Below are 17418 nucleotides of genomic sequence, written 5' to 3'. Positions count from 1 at the left end.
AGCCCTTTTGGCCTATAAAAGGAGGCCATTTCTACACACATTTCATAGTGTGAAGTTGATGCAACAAGGTGAGTGTGAGGTGGTGAGAGTGAAGCAAGGCGGGAGCTCCATTAAGGGTATAATCCCTTTGTAAACTACTTCTTGTTTTGAAGTACTAAAGCCATTGAGTGGAGGTACCAAGGTTAAATGCCTCAGATCCGACAATGGAGGTGAATATTGCAGCCAAGATTTTGAAAGCTTTTGTGCTAGCAATGGCATTCAGAGGCAAAGGACAACCCCAAGGACACCTCAACAAAATGGGATTTCGGAAAGGTTGAACAGGACAATCATGGAACGAGCACGAAAAATGCGGCTACATGCAGGCCTACCGCTTGAGCTTTGGGCGGAAGCTGTAAGTACGTCTATGTACTTAATCAATCGGTCACCCTCAACGGCATTGGATGGGGGAGTTCCAGAAGAGGCATGGACAGGTAAACCGGTGAATTATGCATTTCTCAAAGTGTTTGGGTGTGAGGCTTTCATGCACATAGATAGAAGCCTAAGATCAAAGTTAGATGCAAAGTCCAAAAAGTGTTTCTTCATTGGCTATGGAGAAGGAGACTTTGGGTATCGCCTATGGAATCCTGAAGATGGTAAAATCTTAAGGAGTAGGGATGTAATTTTTAACGAACAAAATATGTACAAAGATTACTTGGAAAGAAAACAAACAAAAGAAACAGGTGATGAGTACATGGAGCTTGAGGACGGTGAAGACTCAAGGACTGCAAACGGTGACAATGTGCAACAACGTCAACCAAATGAGGAGCCTCAACCTATTCCCCGAAGATCTACAAGAGCAAGTAGACCTCCAGAAAGGTTTGTTCCTTCCTTCAACCATCTCTTGATCTCAGATTCTGGAGAGCCGGAATCATATGAAGAAGCTATGCAACATGAATCCAAAGAAGAATGGACGAAGAGCATGCAAGTGGAGATGGACTCACTACATCGCAACCAAACATGGGAGTTGGTTGAGTTGCCTAAAGGTAAGCAGGCACTTCAAAAAAATTGGGTGTACAAGCTAAAGGAAGAAGAAGGTGGGAAGAAAAGGTACAAGTCTAGGCTTGTGGTAAAAGGTTTTTCTCAAAAGAAAGGTATTGACTTCAATGAAATATTTTCTCATGTTGTAAAAATGAACTCAATTAGGCTTGTCTTAAGCCTTGTGGCTGCTCATGATCTAAATCTCGAGCAAATGGATGTAAATACGGCATTCCCTCACGGTGACTTAGAGGAGGAAATCTACATGCTTCAACCAAAGGGGTATGAAGTAAAAGGTAAGGTGAAAATGGTTTGCAGATTAAAGAAGAGCTTGTATGGTTTAAAGCAAGCATCAAGACAATGGTACTTGAAGTTTGATCGATGGATGTTGGATCATGGATTCACAAGATGCAACTCGGATCACTGCGTCTACACGGAGAATTTGGGAGATGGGAAATTCATCATCCTAATGTTGTATGTTGATGACATGTTGATTGCAAGTGCTAACATGCAAGACATCAAAGACCTAAAAGAGGAGCTGTCCAAATCTTTTTCAATGAAAGATTTAGGTGCTACAATGAGGATACTTGGTATGAAAATATCAAGGGACAGGACGAAGAAGACAATAAAGCTATCTCAAGAAGATTACATCAAGAAGGTACTAGAAAGGTTTGCAATGCAAAATGCAAAACCAGTTTCTACACCTTTGGCTGGTCATTTTAAACTAACGAAGGATATGTGTCCAAAGACACAAGAGGAGATAGCCTATATGTCTAAAGTTCCATATGCTGCAGCGGTAGGTTCTCTAATGTATGCTATGGTCTGGACAAGGCCAGACATTGCACATGCAGTGGGAGTTGTGAGTAGGTTCATGGACAACCCAGGTAAAGAGCATTGGCAAGCTGTGAAGTGGATACTTAGGTATCTAAAAGGGACAACAACAAATGCTTTGTATTTTGGAGGAACTGATATTTTTCTAGAAGGGTATGCTGATGCAGATATGGCAGGTGACAAAGATACTCGAAGGAGCACTACTGGCTATGTGTTCACGGTTGGAGGCACGGCAGTAAGCTGGGCTTCAAAGCTGCAGAAAGTGGTTTCACTTTCTACCACGGAAGCAGAGTATGTAGCAATGACGGAGGCAAGAAAAGAAATTCTGTGGCTTCACAGATTCTTAGAAGAGCTTGGATTCAAACAAGACAATTGTGTCTTGTACAGTGATAGCCAAAGCGCTATCCATCTTGCGAAGAACTCAGCCTTTCATTCAAGGACAAAGCACATTGAGGTGAGATATCACTTCATACGCACTCTTTTGGAAGAGGGACAACTAAAGCTAGGAAAGGTGTATACAAGTGAAAATCCTACAGACATTTTTACAAAGGTGGTCAACAAGGAGAAGTTGAGCTTTTGCTCATCTTCAATCGGTATTCAAGGATAAGAAGCCAGAATGGAAAGCAGTCACAGGTTTGGTTTGGAGAACAGTCTCCAAGTGGGAGATTGTTAAGTATGGAGCCTGATTTACCCTTGTAATTTTCTGTGGTAAAAGCGCACATTTGTAAGGCCCCCATTATGAGGAGAAGCCATCGTGCGTGAAGGAAAATCACTCACCGGAAACCAAAATTTTCATGGACAAGAATCAGGGGCAACTTTAAAGGCCTCGAGGGCGGAGGTCCCTGAGACTTTTTTTTTGCCGGAATATTATGGCCGGACGGCGGCCGGAAAGTGGTCGGAAAACAACCGGTCGGTTGGCCGGTGGCCGGTAGTCAATGGCCGATGGCCGGTGGTCGGAAGTCAATGGCCGGTGGCCGGTGGTCGGAAGTCAATGGCCGGTGGCCGGTGGCCGAATTCAAAAGCGGACTTGTCTTCTCAAGGGCGGCCACACATGGGCGGATTGGAGGGTCCGATTTGGACTTATTCGCACAAGGGCGGCTACACATGGCTGTCTCTCATAAGAGAGGGCAGCCCTTTTGGCCTATAAAAGGAGGCCATTTCTACACACATTTCATAGTGTGAAGTTGATGCAACAAGGTGAGTGTGAGGTGGTGAGAGTGAAGCAAGGCGGGAGCTCCATTAAGGGTATAATCCCTTTGTAAACTACTTCTTGTTTTGAAGTACTAAAGCCATTGAGTGGCTGCTTTCCCGTGGACGTAGCCCACATTGGGTGAACCGCGTATATCGTGTGTACTCTCTCTCTCTCTCTCTCTCTCTCTCTCTCTCTCTCTCTCTCTCTCTCTCTCTATAATCTCGTGTATATAAATCTGTCTCTCTCCATTAAGTAATCTACTCAATTATCTATTTAGCTACGTCTTATTTCCTAACAGTGATGTGAAAAGAGAGAGGTAAAGTGACACCAATTGAGGTGGGACTTTATGGAGCTAACCCCCCTCTAAAAGGAATTTTACTAATTAATTATCTCTTTGAGAAATGATTTGAATCAATGCAAGTCTGCTTATCTGAATCAAGGGGAAATTGCTCTAAAATCCATCATCACCATGGTTGACTAGATCCTTAACCAAGAAGAAGAAAAATAAGCAATTTGTAGCTAATTATGCACAACAGATTTTTGTTTACATAATCACAGATAGAAGAGCTTCGTGGCTATGGAGTCTTGTGTGTAGAAAAAGTAGATGAAGTAAGGTATGAGATGAGCCCATCAACTTGAAAAACAAACCATAAATCAGCCATGCACAAGACAAATTGACATCATCCATCTGAGCATGCTATTCCTAGTGAAAAGTTCCCTAGCTTGTGGTGAAATGTTGTGGAAGATGGGGAGTGGAGGCTGCTTGCTCCACACTCAACTAGGGTTCCCCCTGCTAGACCCCTCTCCCACTTCATGGCCACCCATTCTTGCCTTGTTCACCAAGTTTAGCCTTGATGCCCCATCTTTCCCTTTTGGTTAACCTTTTGTAGACTTTTGAATGCATGCAAGACCATTTATAATGTCGTTTTGATCTCGTAAAGACACATTGAAATCCAACATGAGTTCCCTATGCACTTTTAAAGGTAGCATAACGCTTTTGGCACTAACACACCATGAACACACCGCTCTATACATTCCCCTCCTTCAGTTGACCATTCAACTAATTCCATTTTGGTCCTATGAAAACACGTCAAGACCTAGAATAAATTCCATAGAAACTTATGAAGGTAGCATCATTCTTTTGGCACTAATAGGTCATGAATGCACCTTTCTACCACCTTTGTAATACTTGGTCCTTTGATGATTTTTACAACTCGATTTAAGGAGACTACAAGTTAGGTTGTAGTATCTTTTTAATACCTTCAAATTCAGGAGGATCTTTTGTATCTCCTGCATTGGTGGAGGACGTTGATAAGTGTTGAGCAAGTTGACATGAAATGCATTATGAATTGCCCAATGAAATGGCAATTTGAGCTCATAGATAATTTCATTGATGGGTTATTAATGTTGAAATGGGTCACAATATTATCGGGCCAGCGTAGTACAATACCTTTGCTCACAGATCAACTCTTCTTACCAATTTTTCGTAGTAGTATGCATCAACCAAGCTTTGGGGAATTTGAGAAGTACCCAATATTTACCTGACTAAGGCATATACTTTTCCCATTGATTGTGTTGGTTGACTTTTGTGACACATGGTTTTAGCAGATCTAGTACAATGGAATTCACAATTAGGTGGTAGCAAGAAAGGATGGTAAAAAAGTTGTATCTTTGACACCACTTGTGGGACACGTTGGGAAGGTTCTTTGCTGAATTTCATTTTGAGTGAATTTTCTTTTTTTTAGTTTTCTTTCATAATAATTAAATGCTCCTAACAACATTAAGGGTTCTTGTTGTGTGTATGTGTGTGGACCCCTAAGCATGGAAAGTTTATTGTTACTCTCTACACAAGAAATTGATCAATTTGATTTTGACCATTTGTTTGAGGGTGATAGGCCAATGAGAAATTGAGGTTTGTGCCCAAGCTCTCAAATATTTCTTTCTAAAAGTTACATGTCTTTCTAGGATGTCGATACTAAACAATAAATGTGGGTAAACCATGTCTATTAAGGAGTGAGCCATAAAGAAGATAATTTGCAAAGGCGGTAAGTGTGTTTTTTAACGAATTTGATATTTTCTCTGAACGAGAATGTTGACACTCCTAGACCAGATCTTACCTCAATATTTTTTATTGATCATGATAACAACTTATTTTTTGGGTAGAGATATTAGGATGATTGTGGAAGGCCCTAATATTGGAAATGATTCTCAATCTACTTGGTCATTTTGATTTTGAAGCCATGAAACAAAGGAAACTATGAGGTTGTATTGAGTAAAGTTTATGGTTCCTTTTCCTTTACTTGATACTCATACAAGCTTGTGAATTAGATACCGCGTGTTACATGGATTGTTGTTTTTATACTTTCTTTATAAGGAACATGTTTTATTTTTTTGTTGATACATTACTTTGTATTAGTTTCTTTATCCCGTCTTTTGGTTTTTGAGATAAAGGTTTTGAGAACTTGGCGATGACATTCAATTTCAAATGGTTGCTTATCAGACGTGCTTACTGATTCCTTGGGTTGACAAATCTTAACTATAGAATGAGGTATTTTGATGGGAAGTTTAGGTATGTAATTTTAGGTGATGAATATGCTCCCTTCTTTTGGGTCCAACTTACCTTCATCTGATACTTTTTGATACAAGCTTTTATGGATAAGATGGATGCTGACTGATTTGGTAATAGTAAATCTTGCAAGTTTGTTGGTGGTTGACTATTAAGTAAATCTAATTTACTGGCTTCAAATTGGACTTCCAAGAGTTTGTAGAGAATTTTGATCCCAAAAATCTATTGGTTTTGAGAACTTGTCCAAAAATTTTAATTTAAGTGAATGCCTATCACTTATGTTTACTGCGCTTTACAGGTTGCCAAAACTTTGTTGGCATAAGCTGATCTTGTTGGTTCTTTAACTTTAATATTATTGCTAGTATCTCTATCTACCTCAATTCAAGAGGTTTTTGAACATACGTATATAATATTAGAAATACTATTAGTTATACTCACTAATGGTTTGTTGTAAACTAGGTGTTGTGAGGAACATTTGTACTTTGTATCTTTGGATAGGAGAAATTGAAGTAATATACAGAATAATTGTTGAGATCCTAGCTATCTTACTTTGGCATGCTAACTATGAGATCTTTTTCTTAATGCTACAAGTCACGAATCCAGTAAATTTAGTTGTTTGAAATTCTCTTCAATCTCCCTCCAAGGAGATGAGACCTTGGTAGGTACCTATGGGATACACAATGATCATAAATCTGATCTCATATTCTATAGTGGATATAAATCTGACACGCTTAGTAGGAGTTTGGTTTAGAATCATTCAACTTTGCCTAATTGATACTTGCGTTGGTTAGCAATAACGTCTTATACAACAATAGATCTACAGGCTTCTTAGAGAGAGTGTAACAACTGGTAAAACACACCCAAGCCTAACGAAATGTTTCATTTGTTTGTATAGATACAAGTGAGGACCCTCTTTCCTTGGTGTAGAGATTTATTTATTGTACAATTCTTTGGGAAGGAGACCAGTAACCTTTTACACTAAACTAACTATTGATAAATTTTGTTAAAGTTAACACTGTGCACAAAGTTTTATGACTGATGAAATTTTGTACAAATACCAAGGTAACTTTCTACCCTAAACTAACTAGAAATAAATTCTATTCTTTGACACTATATGTACAAACTTTCAATGACAAATGCAATTTTGTACAAATCTGTCATTCTCTTTGGTAAGTATTAGCATTAGACACCTCTCTCTCTCTCTCTCTCTCTCTCTCTCTCTCTCTCTCTCTCTCTCTCTCTCTCTCTCTGTGTGTGTGTGTGTGTGTGTGTGTGTGCCATTTAATGAAAGGTTGCAAATTGACCATGAGCAACTACCTACCAGAGTTTGAGTGCTACAACTAGCACACATATTCGACTATAATGTATGCGTCCACGCCCTCATAAATTGGTGGGAGTGTCATATGTGATGCAATCTCATGGTAAGCTTGGGAGGCTATCTCGCTACCATTATGCACTACCTCCAAAATGATCCCATATCATATAAGTTATGGTCATTATCAGTTGGCAAACTAGAGTGCTTTGTTAGTTGCCTTTGTATTGAATTGAAGTGAGTCCAAGGGTAAGAGAAAACAAGAACCTAAAAGAGAAAAGCTTGGGGCAAGAGAGAGAGAGAGAGAGAGAGAGAGAGAGAGAGAGAGAGCTTGTGCTTTATTTTCCACGAATCCTATTACCTTAAGTTGACACGGTCCTGTGTTTACAAGGCCATGATCTTCATGTCCCAATTTTGATATGTCTAAATATGTCTAACTTTTAGATTGTATTAATTCTTTGATTCAATCTCGCTCTATTGTGTACATTCTTGTCATTTGTGTTAGTGTGGTTGTGTCATTTGAAGATTCAACAAGAGTATATATCCTTGGAGAAGAAACTGGAGAGAGATCAAAAGAGAGAGAGCTTGATACCTTTCACCAAAGCAAGTTTTCTTGTTCCTTAATTGGTACCGTCTCTAGTTCATTACGATCGTGATGCGTCAATTTTGAATTGTGTACCTCATAAAAGAACCATAAGAAAGGTTAGAATTTATGTAAAGTGATGATATGGATCATTTGGATTAAGTTCACTTTTAGATGTTGTTCCCTTTTTATGTTTGGAAAAAAAAACATGCAAGTCTCTTTGCATGGGGAGTTTGAAGAGTCCTCCTCAATTTCTATAATACGAGGGAATGTGCCATTCCCACAACAATGTGGAATTTTCAATGCGCTCATTTCATTACGTTCTTAGTAATAAGTATAGAGTTTAGAGTATTTTACATACCAATCTGGTTCGACATTCATTTGTCGATTGTCGTAACAAACACGATGATATTGGCTAAAGCTTTGTGAATGAGTTTTCCAACATGATGCTTCTCTGATCCTATTGGTATATCTTGCAATCTCATTATGGATTCTCATTCGTGTGAAGGTGTTGTGTAAGGCCACATACTTTCAAAGACCTGACTAAACTCGAGGAAGTGTTTGGAGAGAGATGTTTCCTTAAACTAGCCCAGAACTTTGTCCAACAGTGCAAGAGACTTTGTCTAAAGAGAAACTCGTGCTCGCTTATTGATCTAAAATGTCTCTCATAGGCACGACGATCATGCAATCTTCATCTCAATGGTGATACACCATTCACATAAATCTTGTAGCATCATTTGAAGCAGCTTTGAGTGGAGTCTCCGCAACTATTACCCACAAATCAATCAAGAACCATTGCAGCAACAAAATCCATCCCTAAAATGGTGGACCTTGTCGGAATCTAATGTTATGATTTCTTGCATTTCCACCTTGGAAATGAACTTTGCTGCTCTATGGCAATCAGGACATACCCTCAAGTTTTTGCCTACCCGGATGGTTGTGCCTTGAGGAGTGCTTATGAGCCCAAAGGCTATGGCTAGTTTCTATGAAAGCCCACATCTATGATCTCCTCTATCTTTAGCAACTATGGTATTGGAACGTTGATACTCAGCCCCTCTCTTGGCTGCATTTAAGAATTTAATTTAATTTAAGTTGCTCTATAGAGCACATCCAGCAATTGTCGCACTCCAGGTAACAACCTTTCTTATTGGAAACCGTTGCAATAGCATGTGAGCGTCCTCTAGATTATCGCAACTTGCGTACAAATCTATAAGTGCATTGTCTATATGGAAATCAAATTCATGCCCCTTGTCGATTACTTGTGCATGAATCGATTCTCCATGTTTTAAAGCAACAATGTTGGTACAAGCCTTTATTAGAGAAACAAATGTAAACCTATCTGGCTCTTTTGCATCATCCCTTCAAACAGTTGAAGAGCCTCCTCTCCTTGACTGTTGTGTGCATAACTGGCAATCAAGGCACTCCATGACACACAATCTTTGAAAGCAGTCTATCAAATACTGCACGTGCCTCCTCCATGTTCCCACACTTGCCATACATGTAAACAAGGGACCTACCGATAAATGGGTTGATATCTAAGCCCCTTCCGATAACTTGGTCATGTACCCATTTGCCCTACTCTTCAGCTGCAATGCTAGAGCATGCTTTGAGAAGCGCAACAAAGGTGACTTCATTCGGTTGACAACCCTCCCACTCTATTTGCTTTACACAATGAAGTGCTTCCTCTACTTGACCATGATGTGCGTACCCTGTGATCAGTGTAGTCCATGTTACAACATTTCTGTGTGGCAATCTAGTAAAGAGCACTTCGGAAACATCCAGCTTTCGGGCCTTCGAATACATGTCAACCATTGTACCACCAACAAAACCATCCGACTCAAACTCATTCATGAGAATATGAGCATGCACCTGCATGCAAGTCTCAAAGGACGCATGCGTGCAAATCACGAAATATGCCAATGTAATATTTGTTGCCAGGTTATTTCGTAATGTGAACTTCTGAAATGCTTCTCTAGCTGCGTAGTTACTCTCATCTATACAGCTTTGAAGCTGAACCTAAAGCTCATGCCCATATCAGCATCTTGCGTAGAGCCACATGCCTTCAAGATACATGCGTAGGTGATTGCATCTGGAGAGAGGAGTTGCTTTGTTTTCTCTCAGAGTACATAACAAGGTAACGAGGCATATTTTGCGGCGTTTGTTGCTACTGCTGCATCGTTGCTTTTACTGAGTGAGTTCTATACAGGGAGGCACTGCGTAGCACCATAATGAACAGCTAGCAACGCTCTGAGTACGAAAAGCATATGAGCTACATTAAACAAATCCTGCCTTTTCAAAAGCTCTACCACGCGGGTTACTAACAAGCCGTATTTTTGAATCTGCCTATATGCTAACGAAGTAACAATATGGTCATACTTTGTGGTCTTCTTTTGTTCTACGTCATGAAGCCTAGAGTGGAAAAAATTGAATGTTCGATTTCTCAAAAGCCATCTGCCTTTCATAGAGATAATTTTTGTTCTCAAGAGCCATTTGCCTCTCTCCATGATGGACATCTTTCCAGATTATTAATCCTTCCTTTCCATGATCCAAGACGTATCTTTGCAATAAAGCTCACTCTTGTAAGCAAAGTAATAGGGCATTTCACTTCACATTTTAATCAAACAGCAACAAGAAAATTTCTCTCATCCCTGAGCATGCCTGTTACCTTGACAAAGGCAATTGATTGAAACCATAACTAAAGCACATAACCAAACAAAGCCTACACGAAATCCACTTCTAGAAAAGCTTTCTGCATAAACACTATAGATGTAACCCGGAATGACCAAGTTTGTTTTTGCTTTTCGTTTACATAAGAATGAAAAGTCTTCACACTACTTCAAGGTAGAAAGTAACATCATTCACTGGCAATACAGCTCATCTTTGCAGGGAACTGGACTCCGAGACTAGAAAGAATACAAAAAGTGGTGAATTCTCGTTTGTTTTACAGTAACACTTTCAGCTTCTCGTTCATTCCCAACGAGCACAAGCCCAGATCCAGTGGCCACAACCTCATCTGATGCGGCGAAACATGGAAGCCATGATGTAACTGAAGGCGGAGTCGACTGTCGCCAAAAATACAATCAGCACCATGACAACAACAATTGTGAAAAGAGCCATCTTAGCCTGAGGACAACAAACAAAAAAGAAATGAGCACCAAAACAACCACAAGTGTGCTTCCACACAAACCATAAAATAAGTTCCGCAGGCTACCAGTTGCCCTTCATATGTCCAAAACTAGATTGATTGTTTCACCTACAGGTAAGGCACAGCCATTCAAATATTGCAAAAGCTTAAATGCACAAATTTCTCATTGTATTGATAAAAACCCGGATCACCTTATACAAGGTTTGCCCCTGCGGTAGGGTGTACTTCCTAAGAACGACAAACTTAAGAAGCTACATTGGATATGTGAATGATGCAGAAGTCATTGTGTTATTCATTGTGACTACAGAGTATAACGTGCTTGATCAGCATGTCATGAAGAGTGTCAAGCTTGAGGCAGCTCCTCAACTCGAGATTTTAGTAACTGGGGTATTCTAAGGGCATGGACTCTTCTCTTGGATGCTTTTTTGACACTGTCCATTTAAGATTCAAAGGGTTGACTTTGTGCGTGATTTTGTCGTGTCCAACCTTCCAGGTGAGATGTACTTTTGGGCATTAAGTGGTTGTATGAGTTTTAAACTCTAGATACAGTGGGTAACATACAACTTGTCATCACCATAGTTACAAGGGACGGAGGGGACGGCTGCTAGAGACAAGGGATGGCCGATTCTGGGACGGGGACAGGCTGGGACGGACGGCCGACGTGCTGCCAGCTGGTGTGGGGGAGCAGGAGAGAGAGCCCACTTGCTGTCTTATGCAATGAGAGTGAAGGAGAAGGGGAGATTGGTGCAGAAAGAGCACACGCAGAGAAAACGTGAGAGAGAGAGAGAGCTCGTTGAATTTGGGAGAAGTCACGCTATTTTTTATTTGGGCTTCACCTTTGAGTATATGAGTAAGTGACTAGGGGGCCATTCACACTTGGGCCCCCTCACTTATAAGTCTTTTAACTTATAAGTTAGTAAGTACAAGGCACTTAGGCCTTTATTCCCTAACAACCTCCCACCTAAAGGCAATGTACCTTGGGAGATCAAAGAATCAGCTAACTATGATACAACAGCTGATCATGCACTTACTCATCCAACACCCATCATCTGACGGCAATATGCAAACCGCTCTGCTGGAAGACTCTTGGTCAAAAGATCTGCAGGATTGTCATCTGTGTGCACCTTGACAAGTGTAATGCTCTTGTCATCAAGCACACTCCTGATAAAATGATACTTCACCTCTATGTGCTTTGTCTTGGCATGAAAAACAGGATTCCTTGCAAGCATAATAGCACTCTGACTATCACAGTGTAGCACAGGAACCGGTGACTTAATGCCAAGCTCTTCTACCAAACGCATGAGCCACAAAGCTTCTTTGCATGCCTCAGTGGCAGCCACATACTCAGCCTCAGTGGTAGACAAAGCAACACATTTTTGCAGTCTAGAAATCCAAGAAACTGCACCTCCTGTGAATGTAAACACATATCCAGAGGTAGACTTCCTGCAATCTGGATGTCCAGCAAAATCTGCATCTGTAAAGCCATGCACAGATGTCTCACTCTTCCCAAAACAAATGCACAAGTCTTTAGTGCCTTTCAAGTATCTCAAGATACACTTCACTGCTTCCCAATGCTTTTTGCCAGGATTACTCATGTACCTGCTTACCACTCCCACCGCAAATGCAATGTCCGGACGTGTAGCAACCATAGCATACATCAAACTGCCAACGGCTGATGCATAAGGAATCTTGGCCATTTCAGCCCGCATATCACCTGTGTTTGGGCAGTCATGTGCAGTCAGTTTTACATATGGAGGCAGCGGAGTACCAAGTGCCTTTCCCCCATCCATATGAAAACGATGTAGCACCTTATTAACATAATCTCGTTGAGATAGATACAGACGCCTGTTGAGTCTATCTCGAGAGATACGCATGCCCAAAATATGATTAGCATCACCAAGATCCTTCATGTCAAAGCGATTCTTTAAGCTTTGCTGTAATGCATCCAACTCTGTGACATTTTTACTCGCAATAAGCATGTCATCAACATACAAAATCAGCAATAGAAGAGATCCATCACTTGCCGTTTTGATATACAAACAGTGATCAGAATTACTTCTTTTGTATCCTTGAGACCTCATGAATGTATCAAATTTATGATACCATGCATGGGGAGACTGTTTCAAACCATACAAGCTCTTCAAGAGTCTACATACTTTCTTCTCTTGCCCCTTTGACACAAAACCTTCTGGCTGTATCATATAGATCATCTCAAGCAAATCGCCATGCAAAAACGTTGTTTTGACATCCATTTGCTTTAACTCCATATCTTCAGAAGCAACCAGGCCTAAAACAAGACGTAATGTGGCAAGCTTTACAACAGGAGAAAAAATCTCATCAAAATCAACACCATGCTTTTGCTTGTACCCTTTAGCAACCAAACGTGCCTTGTACTTAGAAGAAACATCAGATGTGACCTTGGTCTTGTAAACCCATTTACATGGCAGAGCCTTATGCCCTTTAGGCAAATCAACCAAGTCCCATGTATGGTTTTTCTCCAAAGACTGCATTTCCGAAACCATTGCTTTGAACCATTTCTTACTGTCTTCCCGTTGCATAGCCTCTTTATAACAAGACGGCTCACCACAATCAGTAAGCATGACATAGTCCAAAGACGGTTCATATCTATCGGAGGGCCTTGTCACCCGAGTAGACCTACGCACCCAATGATCCATAACAGGTGGATTTTCAACCTGTAAACCATCAAAAACAGCAGGCTGTTCAGCTACATTCATTGAGGTGCACTGACATGTGCGTGCCCTCCTTCATGCGGAGATCCATAAGCTTCTTAAGCCAATACACTTTACTGGCAGCACTGTTGTGCATACAACTCGTCTAAACGCTTCCACATGCCCCATGCTGTCTGCTCATTCTCTACATTGAAGAGTAAATTGTCAGACACAGATTTGCAGCTCTGATACCAGTTGTAGGTCATGAGGGCAACAACTTCCCGGGAGGTCACCCATCCCAGTACTGTTCCCGCGCATATGCGCTTAACTGTGACGTTCCACAAATTGGTCTAGCCATCCAGACCCCAAAACCTTAAGGTGTTAGGGACCTCCGGTCTAACCAATTTATGCAAGCCTCATAGATAGACACCACTTTGTCACCACAAGTTGGGCTTACCCCAACAATCGCCCCCTTAAGCCAAACTTGGGACTTTCCCGTCCCCTTGAGTACCAACGTGTTCCGCCTTTTTTCTAGGCTCAGAGGTTGAGAGCTTCAACGTGGCCGGGAGCTAGCTCAGAGGTTGAAGTCAACATCAACATGTCCTGTTCCACGGACTCAGAGGTTGGACTTTGAACCATGGCTCTGATACCAGTTGTAGGTCATGAGGGCAACAACTTCCCGGGAGGTCACCCATCCCAGTACTGTTCCCGCGCATATGCGCTTAACTGTGACGTTCCACAAATTGGTCTAGCCATCCAGACCCCAAAACCTTAAGGTGTTAGGAACCTCCGGTCTAACCAATTTATGCAAGCCTCATAGATAGACACCACTTTGTCACCACAAGTTGGGCTTACCCCAACAGCTGGGGACGCAGCCTAAACGTCCCGGGGACGGTAGGGGACGTTTGGTCAACAATCAACATTTTTTAAAATTTAAAAAAAATGACCGTTTCTAATGGCCAGTTTGCATCCAACAGCCATATTTTTCAAGTTTGAAGCTTTCAAGCCTACAAAAGCCACCCCTTGGGTCTTCATTTCTCAAGCTCTCCACCTCAACTTTCAAGCCAATTGCTCTACGCCGTACGGTCGTCGGTTTACCCTCTCCTCTCTACCTTCACCTCTACGGTCTACCCGCTCCTCTACCCTCGAGTCTCCTCTCTACCATCACCTCTATCCTCAAGGCTCAAGCTCTCCACCTACTCTCTCTCTCTCCTCTACCCTCTCAAGCTCTCCTCTACTCTCTCGAGTCTTAAGGGCCAAGGCTCTACGCCGTACGGTCTACCTCTCCTCTCTACCTTCGAGACTTCAAGTTGACCCTCACAAGTAACCTCTCCGCTACACTCTCCACCATCATGTCATCTCAAGCTAACTCCTCTTCTCAAGCCGGATCTTCTCGAAGGAGGCCCGCCGTGCAAACATTGTTAGGTGCAGCGGAATGATTGTTTGCGCTTTGCTCAAGATGAGTGCTCCGAACTGTGCTCAAGGTTCCTTTTGTTCTTATGGAAGGTAGAGCCTTCCGTTCTTAATGAGAGAATGCTATGATCACAAACAAAGTGAATGGACACTGTGCGTGCAAGTATATGAGACTGAGAGATAGAGAGAGAAGAGAATACGACACCAGAGACGTTGTAAAACCCTCCTCCGAAGGCCCCACTCTCGTCGGCGAGAGTGGTCTACTATTGATTGCGCAATCTGGTACAAATGGTATGCATGAGACTGATGCAAGTCTAGGCTATGTCGACGATGACGACGGTGATGACGAAGTCGACCTAAGGGCTGAAATCTGCAATCTTCTATCTGCTGAATTCTGACTCTATGTCGGTGACGATGTCGATGACGACGATGCAACGACGATGCGCTGAAAATGCAGATGCTGAAATCTGCGTTTTCCGGGCTGAAACTGTAAACTTCGCGGAAACTGACCCTGCGACGAGGAATTGCTGCGGGAAGGTGAGATCTGCGAGGTTCGGGACTTGATCTGCGAAGTCTGACTGCTGAAAACTGAAAACGCTGGTCCTCGGGCTGATCCTGTCGCGATAGATCTGCAAAACGCTGAGGTTGCTGGTAGATGCAAAAACGCTAGGGCTGATCTGAGGTCCTGCTGTCGCCGGAATCTGCAAGTGCAAATCGCTGGCTGATTTGGTCCAAAAACGCTAGGCTGTTGCAATTGGAGCAAAAACGCTAGGTCACTTGGGGGGTTCTGCTGAGAAGGTGCCTGTTGAGCATGTGCTCCTGCTGCCTCTTCAACGTGAATGGACACTGTGCGTGCAAGTGTATGAGACTAAGAGATAGAGAGAGAAGAGAATACGACACCAGAGACGTTGTAAAACCCTCCTCCGAAGGCCCCACTCTCGTCGGCGAGAGTGGTCTACTATTGATTGCACAATCTGGTACAAATGGTATGCATGAGACTGATGCAAGTCTAGGCTATGTCGACGATGACGACGGTGATGACGAAGTCGACCTAAGGGCTGAAATCTGCAATCTTCTATCTGCTGAATTCTGACTCTATGTCGGTGACGATGTCGATGACGACGATGCGACGACGACGCGCTGAAAACGCAGATGCTGAAATCTGCCTTTTCCGGGCTGAAACTATAAACTTCGTGGAAACTGACCGTGCGGTGAGGAACTGCTGCGGGAAGGTGAGATCTGCGAGGTTCGGGACTTGATCTGCAAAGTCTAACTGCTGAAAACTGAAAACGCTGGTCCTAGGGCTGATCCTGTCGGCGATAGATCTGCAAAACGCTGAGGTTGCTGGCAGATGCAAAAACGCTAGGGCTGATCTGAGGTCTTGCTGTCGCCGGAATCTGCAAGTGCAAATCGCTGGCTGATCTGGTCCAAAACGCTAGGCTGTTGCAATTGGAGCAAAAATGCTAGGTCACTTGGGGGGTTCTGCTGAGAAGGTGCCTGTTGAGCATGTGCTCCTGCTGCCTCTTCTGCCATTTAGTGCTAACTTGGGTTTGCTTATATACAAACTTAGCAAAATTGCCCTACCTACTTTTGTTGGGAAGTCACTTAAAAATAATAAGTGAAAAATACCAAAAATAGGGAAAATAGGCTAAATGCACTAGAAAATTCCACTGACTGAATCTGATGGATTCTGAAGGGAATACTGATGATCATGCTGTGTGCAACCAGAGGATATGCATCTATGCTAAGTGACTGGGCATGCACGGTCTACGAATAGACTCACAACAGTGCCAGATCACTTCTAAATCTAGACTTGACTGGACTGACTGAACCCCATGCTGTAGCTTGTCCACGGACACATAGGGTTGGATGTGTCACGTGACAAACATGGTCATGGTGGCATAGTTACAAGGAATGGCCATTTTCAAGTTCCGTTCCTCATTCCCATTCCAACTTCCTCTTCCGATTCCCCGTTATGTGTTTAAGACGTGAGTGTTCGTAACAGGGAATGGCATTTCATACCCTCCATCGTACCCCGTTCCGCGTTCCAATTTCCCGTTCAGGGCAACTATGCATGGTGGGATGAAGTCGACTCTACCGGGCGTGGTCAAGGTGGCGATTCAAGACCATGGACATGTAAGCTATGCCCATACAAGACAACGGGTGGTGCAAACAAAGTGCGAGCCCACCTTCATGAACCTGGCCACGAGGTGAAGTTTTGCCCACGGATTACACCCGAGAAGAGGGCGGACCTTCTTGAGAAGCTTGTGGTGAATACGGTCGCCGTAGCGAACAAGAAAGGCCGTTTTGTTGCCGTTGATCCCTTAGCCACGGCGACACCGCGAGAGCGAAGTCAAGCCAACCTTGGCTCCACCTCTCAAGCTTTCAAGTCAAATGCAACCACATCGGGGGCTTCCATTGCGCATTGGCAAAGTTACGAGGCCATGGATCGGATGATAGAGGCACTTGAGAAGCTTGTGCCTGACCCTATTCAGTATGCAAAGATTCGTGGCTTGTGTGAGTCCAGGTGGAATGCATACTACTCTACAATTCGTGCGGCAGCTTATGTGCTTGACCCCGAGTTTCAGGGAAGGCGTCGAGAGACCGACAAGGACGTGAGCAAAGGATATCGGCTTGCATTGGAGCGCCTTGAGCCTAGCAGTGACATTGAAGATGGAATAAAAGAATCCATC

Source organism: Adiantum capillus-veneris, chromosome 8 (assembly GCF_014529385.1).
Source record: "Adiantum capillus-veneris isolate H3 chromosome 8, ASM1452938v2, whole genome shotgun sequence".
NCBI lineage: Eukaryota > Viridiplantae > Streptophyta > Polypodiopsida > Polypodiales > Pteridaceae > Adiantum > Adiantum capillus-veneris.
The sequence above is the reverse complement of the archived record's forward strand: the minus strand, read 5'-3'. Positions refer to the sequence as shown.